This window comes from Pempheris klunzingeri, chromosome 10, assembly GCF_042242105.1.
Source record: "Pempheris klunzingeri isolate RE-2024b chromosome 10, fPemKlu1.hap1, whole genome shotgun sequence".
Lineage (NCBI taxonomy): Eukaryota > Metazoa > Chordata > Actinopteri > Acropomatiformes > Pempheridae > Pempheris > Pempheris klunzingeri.
This window is the reverse complement of record NC_092021.1, coordinates 16071483-16085254: the sequence shown is the minus strand read 5'-3', so window position 1 is coordinate 16085254 and position 13772 is coordinate 16071483. Positions and strand designations below refer to the sequence as shown.

The 13772-nt window shown below is 40.5% G+C and overlaps 1 protein-coding gene across 5 annotated transcripts in view; it reads right to left on the bottom strand.

Moving 5' to 3' along the window:
* Window positions 1-12696, bottom strand: part of pkp4 (plakophilin 4) — a 79644-nt gene extending 66948 nt beyond the window's left edge. The window contains exon 1 of one of the 5 annotated variants that reach the window (XM_070837636.1): window positions 12432-12696. The gene's annotated coding sequence lies outside the window, so the exon portion shown is untranslated. Of the gene's footprint in view, window positions 1-2924; window positions 3030-12431 lie in introns of those variants that run through there. The other 4 variants (XM_070837632.1, XM_070837634.1, XM_070837637.1 and 1 more) reach the window with 4 other exon arrangements.
* Window positions 12697-13772: the final 1076 nt, after the last annotated feature.

Sequence of the window (13772 nt, the reverse complement as noted above, 5' to 3'; positions counted from 1 at the left end):
GAGAGACCTGCATTTTTTTTTGCCTTCCACGACAAATTTCTCAACAAGTTCCAAGTGTTCACCAATTGGAGAACAGAACACTTTAATGTGCACAAATGTAAACATGGAGAAGAGTAGGGGTGATGGCTTGGTTGGTGCTACTAGGTGGTGCTTAGCAGCTCCTTCCAGATGACCTCACACAAGGTGCAAAAGATGACAAGCTATGATTGGCCAAGACCAACTTGTATTGTATTCTGCCATTTCTCTTGGTTAAGTCATGACAAGACTTCAATTTCTATTATCACTTCATCTGACACAGTCACCAGCTTAACAGACAAATATATGTATAAAAGATATTTCTTACATGACATTTAACAAAGGTTAATGTAGAAATCTGAATGTAACCAGGTGACTTAAGTGCATAAATCAGTCATGTCAATGCACTGTTTGATGTATTCCTTTATTTCTTACTTTTCATTGTAGATGAGATAAACTGCTGCCACCTTAACGCATGCAGTGTTCCTGTAAGTCAAAAGACCCATTGTCTGTCAGCCAGCAGGAGAAAGATTTGTCTTCTGGAGGCTGAGTGACACAAGGTCACATTCAAAACAGACAAATTGAGATGAGCTGAGAAATAATTATACATTAGCCTGAATTTCAATTGCAGGGAGTCTTGGTGAAGCAGTAGTTCAACTGCTGATTGCTTCGACTTGCTGAGCTAAAAGGGCGAGGAAGTCTACAGCGCAAACAGAGCTGAGAGCTGCTTAAGGGACCTACAACAAGCTACATCTCTTTTAACTACTACTCTTTTTGGAGATAAAAAGAAGTGATTAGTGATAGTTAATTACCATCTTCTTAAAAGTCCTATTGAGCTCCATGTCCAGAACCAAACTTGGTATTTAATGATGTCACTTCATTCATTGACCTCTGTACCGCACTCTGGCACAACAATTTCCTCCGGGATAAATAAAGTCATTCTTATTCTTATTCTTATTGCCAACTCTTACGAGCTACATTGTTTGCAGAGGTAATAAATATTTAATCGTGTATCAAGCTTAACATCTCATTCAACCTCTAAGCCTCCAGCATTTGCACCCCTCCTGATGTCTGAACCAAACATGAAGTGGTCAAACAAAGGAAATGCTTATATAATGTCCAGAAAAATGTTTTTGCACAACATTATGATGCCTCACTGAAGATGACCATTGGGACATAAAATGTCATCACTTAATGATTTTATCCTACTGGATATTTGTGTGAAATTTGCATAAGAATTCTTGTGTTATGCCTGAAACCGTGTTTGGTGACCTTTGACCCCCAAAATCTAAATCAGTTCATCCTTGATTCAAAGTGGATTCCTGTTTCAAATCAAATGAAATTCCCTTCAGGCAACATACCACATTCCTTGAGTCTAATGGCGCTTTTCCATTGCACAGTTTTAGCTCTACTCGCCTCGACTCGCCTCTATTCGACTCGACTTGACTCGCCTCTATTCGACTCGACTCGACTCGGGTCATTTTCCATTACAGTTGCGTACCACCTCAAAGTGGGTGGATTTGTCATAGCGGCGTAATTTGTATGCGGCACATAAACACAAATACAACTAAGGACATCGAGTGTTTGGTTTGCGTGTAGCCATTTACCAGTCGTCGTTTCCAGGGTTTTAAAAATGTCAGGTTTGATTCTTGTGAATGAGTCGCTCTCATGACTCATCCAGTGACAGCACTCCCTGGCCAATCAGTGGCCTGCAGTATGTTGACGTCACATTTTCAGCCTGACTCAGCTTGCTTGGAACCCCGGCCTAGTAGGTAGTACCCGGTACTATCGCCTAGTGGAAAACCAAAAAGACCGAGTCGAGTCGAGCCGAGTAGTGCTAGTGGAAAAGCGCTATAAGTGGATGCTTGAGCCAAATTTTAAAGAAATTTTCCAAAGGTGTTCCTGAAATGCGTTGACAAGAATGGCATGGACAATGGACAACAAGGATGGCAAACTACAAGAGGGTCTTGTACAGATTTTCATCCCAGCCAGAGACCAAACTACATATTCAGTGCAGGAAGGCAGCAGGAAATGATCAGTGAAATCATCTGGTGTATTTTTTAATAGATACCCACATGGTCTTAGGCCCCTATGGAACATGGTTGCTTCTAACTTTTAACTGAGTGACCTTGTAGCATTATGTGGCATGTGAAAGCTTTGTGGAGAGAAATACAGCCCCATTCCTCATCTTTCAGCAGCTACAACAATGTCCCTAAAGATTCACAATGCTTAATTGCTTCTTTCAAACACTGTATCGACTTCCCTGAATAAATCTAACATTTGTGGTCCAGTACAACTTATAAGAATTCACAGAGAAGAACAATAATATGCTTCAGCCTTGATAAATCCCCTGACAGAAGACAGAAGAAGAAAAACACTTTTGCATCAGCTGAAGAAAAAAAAACATTCACCTCAGCAGCATTATGTTTTTACAGTAAGTCACTAAATTCAGAGACAGTTTCTAAAATCCCCTACCACATACTTTAGGGCTAAACACAAACACTGACTGAAGCCCTACAAGTTGATTGCTCTGAGCTGATTTGAGAAAGTGGGCAATACAAATATACCAGTGGTCCTTAACCTCAGAGAGTCCACTCCTAAGTATCTGCATACTTCTTAGTGCTGTAGGTGGCACAAGTCTTTTGAGGAGGAGGATGAATTCTCTGCAAGCACATGATGGACTTGCCAGCAGCAAAACACAAGAAGTTATCATGAGATCCCTAGATGTTTCACTTTTTGCTACTCTCAACAGCTGAAAATGCTTTGCTCATATTGACACACCCAACAGCAAAGGAATGTCTCTTTTCCAGAGCAGAAACTCAGTCTCACAAGCACACACAATCACTCTATCAATCATTACTCTGAATAAGCTAGCGAAATGTTGTGGCCCACTTTAAAAAGACACATACCTGTCCGTCTGTTGATATAGGATTAAACAACGTGGGAATTATGATGCTATATGGAGTGGAGGCAACAGTCCGACAGTACTTCCACCACCTTGTCCAAGTGGACATGCAAAAGAAATGATTCACAAGCCAACTCTTCCTGACCTCACACCTTGAACCTCACCCTGACAAATGTTGCAATAACCCGAGGCCTATCTGAGCATGTGTATCCACAGGGCAGGGCCTGTCTCTGAGTAAAGGCAGGAAATACAGTCACCGCACAGTCTATGCAGCACACAAATGCACACCGACTCACGGCACGCACCGTATGCATACTCCCTGAGCTGCACTTTATCTAGCAAGATATGTTTACTCAAAGAGGACATGGAGAAAATGACTGCAGACCAAATAACCCATGTTTGCACTGCGCAGCAGTAAAAACACAAGATTAACTTTCCGTGAAAAACTTTCTACAATGATCGCTCACCTTCCATACACCATTTCTTTACAACAATAGCTCAGATAATGGGGAGCAGAGAGGCTCAGCTAAAGTCTCATCAGCTGTTTCCAACATGTCACCACCACTCATGTTGTGACAGAATGGGACATCAATTATTCTGATTGTCTAGCATAAACTCTGATTCCGTTTAGGGGATTTACATGCACACAGGCTTCATGCTGTCACACATTGTTCGACAAACACATTTAACACCATAATGCCTTTCTGCATGCAATTATAATGCAAATACAACAACTACAGCGGCGATGCTTCCCAAGAAGGAATTACAGCATAATGCTGTGTACATCTCCAGAGACGCCAATACAATAAAATCATTCCTCGTGTAACAGATGTCGCACAAAACAAACGCACTAATTTGAATAACAGATTTGATCATGGCTCGGGATGTTCATTATTTAACCTCATTTAACTGTTCACTTAAAAATGTGTGTCAGTGCTGCAGCTGTATAACACAACGCAGCTCCATTTTCTGTGTCAAACATTTTACGACTGCTGAGCGTATCCACTGGTTATCAAATGATCATGTTTAGATTTTAACTCATGCAGTTTCAGAGAGAGAGAGGTTTGACAGACATCCAGGGATCATCCGAATGAGAAAATTGAAAGGGGAAATTACCATAACAAATGTTCTGATATTGGCAGCGTCTTGGCTCACACAATGTACGCTGTCTCTAAGGTGAATAACTGAGCACACTCAGCACCTTCTATTAAGACTGATTACAGAAAGGGATGGACTGCCCCCAGAAAAATAATCAATCACTAAGCTATGAATTATATAAACTTAGCTTAGCTGACTGAGTCTTCATAAAAAGGACAGATTTTTGGAGATAAAATAGTGACCACGTCTACATTTACTGTCACACACATACCTCGCTCTGATGAACTAATGAACATATCTGTGCAAGTGACTGTGAGAAATAAAGATTATTAATATGACCATCTATCCGTTTCAGTTCTCTTCATGGCTAGCTGTGTTGTCGTGTAGGCAAGGAGCTCAACCATATCTTTTCACTCCCAAAAAAGTGATCCAATTAGAAGGTTTTTATTTGATGATTTTTATATGGTTATGGCTCCAAAAGTTAGTGGACAAATAGCAGCTATATGATTGTATTCTACCATGTTTTAAGCGTCTAAAACTACTGACAATCCCAAAAGTTAAGGATTCCATAATTAATGAGTATGAAGGTTGGCCACAAATCAATAGACACAAAGGGAAAACAAAAGTGGAGGATGACACTCTGCCAAGGCCTGTTGAGTTTAAATGAAAAAATCCGGCCTATTTTTGATTTTAGGTCTAAAAGGTTAAAAAAAAAGCTTGACATGACTTGCTGTTTGTATATTGACATACGGTTTCAAGGTAAATGCTGACAGAGAAAGGAGAAAATCAATTGCTTTTGCCTGGTAAATAGGCATGTCTGTAAAGTGTGTTTGGATTTCTATTATCATCTAAAGTATAAATCAGATGTTCAGCAGGAATCTCAAAAAATCAAAACAGATCAGATCACCGTGAATGCAATATTTATTGAATCCCAATTAAATTCCTGTGTCACCCGATCACTGGTGCTACCTCGGATCATGGGTATATGAAACATGTTGTTTTAAGACAACACCAACCTTGCAAGGCCTCTAGCATCTGTCAGTATGCTGCCTGTCCAACTTCATCTCATCTGAAATTAAACTAAATGCTGTAGTAGTATGACTAGAAAGACAAAGCAACAATCAGTGTAGCTGTGCACAAGAACGACCGTGCATAAAAAGTGATTGACAATCCTATTCACTGGAGATTACAATTTATGGTGAACTGAGATGAACTTTGGGGACCAAACTTGACAATCCGGGCAATTAAGAGTTTTTATCTTTCTAAATTGTTATGTTCAGTTCAATCAAGAATGATTTGAATGAGCTGCGAAATGCATCTCCGTCAGTGATCACAGCTAGTTTGTGGAAATTATAATAGCTTTTCAGCTTTAAGATGTGAAGATCATTTTATATTGACACAAAACAACTCTCCATTTTTAGTGAAAAGCTGGGGGCTTTATGTCTCTATAAAAAAAAAAATGCTGCTTGCTATAAAGTTGTTCATTCGGTACTGAACAGCATGTTCTAATCAAAAATAAAAAACTGAGATTGATAGATCGAATTCCTTTGTACAATAAGACTGACTTCTGAACTTTGGTTACCTTGGAAAAACAAAACACAAGAAAGGAAACTCCTGTTCCTGTGAAGTGTTATGAAACCAGCTTCAAGAGGGAGATGGATAAGCAGAGGCCTGGCCATGCACTTCCTGACATCTGATTTGCATTGGCACAGCCTACTCAGTGCTCTGTGCTTCAGAGTGGACATGCTGGGGTCATGGAACAACATGCTGCCGTCCATTCAAATTTGAGTGAAGCAACTACTAACTGCCCGAGCAAACTTTTAAACAGAAACATGCCGATTTTCGTGAAGTCCTCCAGAAACGGATCAGTCCGGGCTTCAATAAATCATGATAATGTTAATATGCACGGTTTAAAGACCTTTGTTGGCACTATGAAGTCCCACAATAATTACATTTTTTGTCCAATGTGTGATAATCAATAATTTACACGACCATTTGGCAAGAATAACAACTTAGCACCTATGACCACTCACACTATGAATGCCCCACTGTAACAATGTATTTTTTAAGCAGTTCGAAGGAATGAAGTATCATGCACTCCACTAGCCTCCACTAGTTGTGGCCCGCAGGTTGGAAAGTGATCTCTCACAGTCCTAAGGGGAAGCCTCATCTATAATTCTGTGCACCTCAGGCTGGTCAAGTCCCTACAGCATGTGGCCTAGAATTGGATTTATCTGAGCTCGTCCTTAACATCAACCTCACATTAACACTTGCCCTGTGTAAACAGATGAAGGATGATCGTTTTGCAATTACCCTGTGGTGGGTAGTTAAATGTGAGATGCGAGATGAGAGTAAAAAGAAAAGTGAAGACAGAATACAGAATACATCTCACATATCGTTAAAGGCTAAGTTGAATATTTCAGTGCCTACTGCCCACTCCATTTAACAGAGAATGCTCAAGTAAAGTTTAGGCTAACTCGATCAAATTGCCAAGGACTGTTATAACTTGTGTGTTCAGAAAGAAGCATTTAAAACTTTTCGCAGATTTTTCTATGTGTATATTTCATATTTTTTGTATGTTTTGGGTGGTGTGGTTTTTCGTAAAAGCCATTAGAGGTTTCTATCACACCCTCACACATATTTTTTTTTAATATATTTCTTTCGTGTGTTTTGTATTTATTTGAGTGTAATGAATAAACAAATGAGCATCCTCATTTAAGGTGGGATAAAAGCATCTGCAGTCAAGTCAAATTGAGAGGAATAAAAGAATATCTTCAAGTTCAAATATTTGGGGTTAACAAAACTGAGAACTGAGAATAACACTTGGAGAACCAAAGTAATAACTGGAACTAATGAAATGTATAAAATCAATTCCTGTACCTGACCACCACACTGACATTCACTGAACCATGATGCAGAAAGACAGAAGGAATGTAGTTACTTCCGTAAATGTCAGGTCAGCCAACCAGCGCCAGCTGGCCTTTTAAAACAATGGTTTAGTTCAGGTGAGTATACACTGTATTGGATATCTAAACTATTTTTCATTTACTGGCATGGTTATACAAAAGAGAATGACAAAAGGCAAATATTTCTAACTGCATATTGAAGGAAATGAAGGGGTTCTGTTGGATGGCGCCATATGGATAATCTATCAAAGGGGATTTAATTGAAAAAATAAATCATACCCCACAAGTTGGTAAGATAAATTCCCCTTTAGTTGTACCTGTAATGATTCATGGAGGATGTGTATGACTTTGCAGTCCTGCAGAGGTACGTATGGTTTCATTTGAAGCATTGCCTTGAATTTATATCCCTTATATCCCTATAGACTACAAGTGTGGGTGCACACATTCATTATATCACATAGAGATACTTCTGCAATTCTCTTCTTACATCCAATGTAAAACATACAAATACTCGTGCCATTTCTTATCTCAGTAGCCACAAAAGGTGCAAATCTTTTACTATGTGCGAGTAATGTTTTTCAAGCATTTCTGTGTTTGTTTCAGCCACAACACGAAATCTTACATGATGTGTGCGCACCTTGGAGTGAATGTCCATGCACAAGAGGGCCTGGCATCATTCAGGGTTACTGTTGCATGCTGAGGAGAGTGCTCTTTGGATGCTAGAAAAACTTCTTACGGAGATGGAAACAAAGCCTTTAACAGATTGGTTGGGTTTGTGAATCGGTAGCATAGAAGTGATAGTTTCTCCACTAAAATCCCAACTCTTTGAACATTCGACAGAAAATGCTCTAGGATATTTCCTTGCTTCTTCGGGTAGATCTGCTATCTAAGCTTTGTTCTATAGAATGAAGAAAATGTAAAGAGCAGGGTCTTATTCATTTAAGTTATATCACTCTTTGCACCGTTGCCTTAAGGCTACAGGTCTTTAAGCTTTGATGTTGTCACTATATCAAGTTACACGGACGGAGAAAGAAAAGACACAGCATAAGCTTTGATATCGCACAGTCCAAACCTGCCTCCCAACTCCAAAACCAGATGCAAAGCTTATGATCTACAAATGCCATTTTAAATGCCATGTGCTTGACCTGTATTTGGTCATTTCCAGTGTCAAAAATTCCTTTTTTTAAATTTCATTTTGTAGCAGTCTTTTAAATGCTTTGGCATTTAAGATGTAAATCCTCTGCATCTTGGTAGAGTTTTATGGACACTCATTCATGGTGAGATGGACAAAACCTATAGAAGACTGTTTTTCAGTTTTCAGGTATAGTCTGGCAACAGGCATAACCCCCGTCGCCACAAGAATGTAACCTGACATTGGGGAGATGCCTTCGCCATCTGACTAAATCCAGCCACTGAGTGCAGTCACATACCACTTTGGGACACCCGATACCACAAACAAGCTATTTCAGTTTTAAAAAGTCTAAACCAAGAAGCACGCAGTCTGAGCTTATGTTTGTAGCTTGTACACTGAAACTGTTAAGTCCATTAAGTGATTAGTCAATTGGCAGAAAATGAATCAACAAGTTTGAGAATCAACTAATTGTTTGAGTCATGAATCAAGGAGAAAATGTCCAACATTTGCTGGTAGTTTATCTACGGAGAGGGTTTGCTGGTTTAATGTGTTGTACATCATTGTAAATGGACATCGTTGAGGCTAAGACGCTTGGATAAAACATTCAAATTCAAGTCCCTAGGGGAAACTGTGTTTGCTGCAACTATTTTCTGACATTTAGTCATTTAATAGTAAACTTTAGTTATACAGCAGACTTTATACATAAAATGCAGCTCAAAGCTGCATGGACTACACAATAAATTAAAAAACGATCAACATATAATCAGTAATGGAAATAATCTCTAGGTGGCATAGCAAACATCTAATAGTGCTCTTGTTTTAAATGAAAGCTTACTATGTGAGATGGTTGAGTTATTTAGAGTATGTCAGTATGGCATCTGGCTCAAAAATTCACTATTCAGCATTGACTGTCTCTGTAGGTTAAGACATGTTTACATGTCTGTAGAGGCAACGGTGCCGTTCTCATGGGTGCTTCTACGTCATGCAAGCAGGATGGACTCCTTTACCATTCCTCCTGTTACTATCAGTAAAGAGAGCTTTTGCCTGGGGTGATAATGGAAGTAGCACTTTGAAATATTCAACGAGGTATTATGTACCCTGTTGAGGTAATTCTGCAGCCACATAGGCTTAGATAGATGGGTTTGATTGAGCAATGAGCTTGTAGGAAGACTCCAGCACTGAAGTTGCATGTGGAGCAAACTACAATGGAAAAGCTCCGTCCCTTCACTGCTGCTGTCCACGCTGCAGATACTGACGGGGGGCTGTCTTTCAGACTCAGCATGTCGGGCCCATGGAGGGCTATTTTACCGGACAAAAATCTATTGTGCACCTAATCTCTGAAAGCGCTGACATGCTTTGTGTTCTGTATTATCTTTAGCTGTCCGGGATCCAACCCAAGCATGAAATCTGGGGCTTTTTCAGGAGTATATCTACATATCCAGTTAGATCAACAATCAGCTAACAGCCGCACATGTCAAGGCTTATCCACGAAAGCCATTGCGAGACTGAATGCACTCTATACATGCATGTTTCTTCTATTAGTTAGATCTTTATATATATATATATATATATATATATATATATGATAGAAAAGCATGTCTAATATAGGAGGCGGCTACACTGCAAAATCATGATTAACTGTTCGGCTTGGAAACCTCCTGCATATTAATACTGTGTTGAATCTTCACAGTATACTTAAGCTATTAAAAATGGATAATGCTTTAATAATTGGCCTGCTCATTTATTCCATAAGTCTCTACAATGAGCAGAGGTAGATATCACAAGTTCATTCAGTACATGTGGTGTGTTCTCAAGGGCAGCAGGAGAAAAAGATCAGCTCTCTTCAGACCACTACATACAAATGTGGAACAGAAAAAAAAGCTATGTGGGGTGGGACTTGATGAGAAAAGATTTTCCACACCAAAAGAATGAATAAAAGCTTTTCTTTGGTTGATTGCTACTATGGTGTGTGCTTATCATCCACACCATAATAGCAGAAAAAAACCACATCTGCTGAATCTCTCTCACGCTGAACAAATTTGCATCATCATTTGTAATGTAAACATGGACTGACGATCGTAACCTTTGTTCGTAAGTGTGAACTGTGCATCTGTATACCTATAAATTCTGCATTTACACTACAAATACACTGATATAAAAGATGCATTCAAGGGTTGGTTGCGGAGTAAATAAAACGCAAAAAGCTGACTGCCACTTTTTAAATGCACTTTAAGAGCTTTTGACTGATTGAATTGGGGACAAGGGGTGCTGACCTTCTCTTGCCTCACACGGCGAAGAGGTTCACACTTAAGCACTTCACTAAACTACACACATGCATGCACAGACGCAAGGCAAATCATTTTGTTTCCTGGCATACAGGCTGTGAAGCGAAGACTGGAAATACTTTCCCTTTCTTAAAAGAGGGAGAGAATACTTTTTGATCTCAGTAGAGAAAGGCAAATCTGACATGTAACATAGGGGTGAGGGCTTAAGCCTTGATGTCGGGCCAGAATTAGGGGGTGAAAAAAATACAAGGAGGAGAGGCCCGCTAAAGGGCGCTAAACTATTCAACTGTTGTCAGTTCCCATTAAAAAGAACTCACCACGAAGACTGGGCCAAACAATCACACCAACACACATGAGGTCTGCTGAGGTAAAAGTTTTTTTTGCGATGTATTAGGACCCACACAAACAATACAGAAAGTACCACAAACATCACTGTCTTATACTGTACGAGTGCAACACAACATGGAGCATGACAAATGAAACTGACAACCAGTTGGCTGCACGTCTGACCTCCTAAAAGCCCCCTCCTTCTGCCAAAAACAGTGTCACTGCTTAGAGTACAAGCAGAAACTCCTAAAAAACAAAAACAGAGGGAGGGTTTGGCTCTTCAAACCAACATCCCGCTGTTCTTTCGATTCCACAGTAAACCACCCTCAATGATTGTCAGCTGTGTGGGAGTGTGTGTCTTGTGCGGTAATGTGAATCACGAGGGGGAGTAACCTAGAGATTCCTCCTGAGCGTGTGTGCGTGTGTGTGTGTGTGTGTGTGCGTGCATGTGTGTGTGCAGGAGACTGACGGAGTGTAAGAGAGAGTTCATGTATGATCTCATTTGCTATGTGCACTTCCACTGTTAGCTGAGGAGAAAGGAAAAAAAAAAAGACTTTGCGCTATGGTCACATCAGAGATGCAGGCAGATAACCTTTCCACACCTGCATGGCAACAGGAGAGACAAGGAGCACAGCGCCCGGCATCTTTCATGCTGTAATAAGAGTGCGAGACTTTGTGAACATCCATCATAGCTGAATTAATAGCTGCATCTTCAATCTTTTGAGGAGGCTCTGCTTTGGTATTAGCCAGACATAAAATGACACAAACGGATTAATAAAAGTTAAATGGGCAAATTCTCCATTCCCTTTGCAATGACATTTTAGTGACAGTTCACACAGACAAGTGAGGGCTTTAGATTGCAAATTCAAATCAGACCTACTTTTAAAACCAAAGTGGGACAAGGTAATAGACATGTGCTTTGTCTAAGGCTATAAATCCTGGGTGAGTGACATACTGTTTGAGACACCACCTAGCTACGCAAATAAGTCAAGACTAATAAAATGCTGCACCTACGTGCATTAGCTGCAGCAATTTCACTATATCTTTGACAGCTTCCGGGGCAGTAAAGGTGAGTCCATCTTGTCCTAAAAGGTGGACTATTCCTGCACAGAGCAAAGCAACGAGGTGAACGTTAAAGAAAAACGCCCCTGGTTAAAATGCAGATTAGGGTCATTAAATATGGCGTAGTTTGAATGTAGCGAGGGAACGTGAGGGTAAAGGTAAGCTTATCTTGTGGGAGCGGAGACTCTGGATCTCCGCCTCTCGGCGACCTCGCATTCCAGAGATTCCCACACTCAAAGCTCACCTGCCTTTTCCCTCACCGCTCAGAAACACGCTTTCAAGGACAATATGTGACGAAAAGTGAGTTGTTGTTGTTCTTTTGTGTGTGTGTGTGTGTGGAGGAAAACTAACGCCGGAACAGTTTCAGGTATCCTAGCCAGCTAAGTTAGTCACGGCGTGGAAGACAGCGACTGAAGGTCCCTCAAAGGTGTGCGTTGTTGGCGATGGATCGGTCACAAGAACAAGATTAGCGTAGTATTAGATTCTCCTCCTGCTGCGAGGAAGCCCACAGAAGTTTGACTTGTGCCGCACAAATACGAGAAAACACTCTTTACACAGTGAATCCATGACTTTCTCAGTTCAAGTTGCAGCCCATACCCGTTTCTTTAATTTTTTTCCCCCCCTACGTTTCCCACCAGATTATTCTGCAGTTAGTGAAGGAAACGAGAGACAGAAAAAAAAAAAAAAAAGCAATTAATTACCTTAGGAGGACTGTTGTTGCGCTGGCTGAGCTGCGGCTCGCTTCTACATTGGAACCAGTAAGTTCATCGGTAAAGTCCCGTCATGTAGTCATTTAGTCCCATGCATGTGGAAGAGTGAAAGGCGCCTCCATGAAGCCACAGTGGTCGAGGAGGAGGAGGAGAAGAAGAAGAAGAAGACGAGCCCTCCGCTGCTCCCTGCCTCCACCAGCAATCCCAGGCAATGCGAGCGTGCATGACGTCAGTGGGAATGTGGGGAAGCGGTGCGCACTCCTGATTGGCCGCGATGGCGGTAAGGGGCGTTCCCAAGGAGGGTCGCCTTGTTGAATTAACCAATGACAGAAGAGATCATAGTTTCCTTGGTTACAAATTTTGCCAACCCATACACTGAACGGAGAGTGGTAGCACAAGGTAAGCAAGGGTTCAGGGGGTAAATGTTCATTTTACTCCTACGAAAGAGTTGATTCTTGGCGTGTGTGTTGCGTTTAGTTTTATTATGAGGCTGTGTTAAACTTACCACTGTTACTGCTCGCTGTGTTTGCCGTATTTCCAATTGTTTTACTACAGCGAAGACCTAGCTAGCCGACAAGATGATAAATCATCGACATCTTTCCAGCTCACCTGTTTTTTGTTGTTGTTTTGTTATAGGTTTATGTGCCTCAGTATTGATGTTGAGCTTTAGCAACTAATTGCTATTATTGTCTGGATGAAATGAGTAACTTGAAAATGCCATTTCAGATGACTGAATTCAATTGAGTTGTTTTACTTGCCAATATCCAAAGATAGGCTTTTCAGAGTCACAGAGGATCAATGTGAATGTATTGATGGATTATCAAAATTGTTGCTAATTATTCTTCTGTCTAATCAATTGATTGGCCAATAATTTGCAGTTATGAACCGTTTACCCAGAGGTTTAATGCTACATGTCCATGAGTAATGTTAGGCTCCTATTATTGTCCTGAATCCTAATCTTGGTTTGCCATTTGGTGTTAATATTCTGAAAAAAAAAAAATCTTGCTCTGCTTTAAAAAAAAAAAGAGAAAAAAATGTCTGCCAGAGGCGTGAGCAAAATATAGTAATTATCGACAATGGATCTAGAGAAGAGCATCAGTTTTCATTTCCCTCACAGATTAAATCCATTTCTGCGTACTTCACACCAATCCTTTGTACATTGTACGTCGTCACAGACACAATGCCTGCGTGGCCAGAATTTTTCAAAGCTTAATCCAAAACAAAGACCTAAAGATGTTCCAGCGGCATATCTGATCACACTCTGTGCACCATCTGTCCCCTCCCAAACGCTAAAACCTGGAAGTGTCAACTGATTTTATAGCAATGTCATTC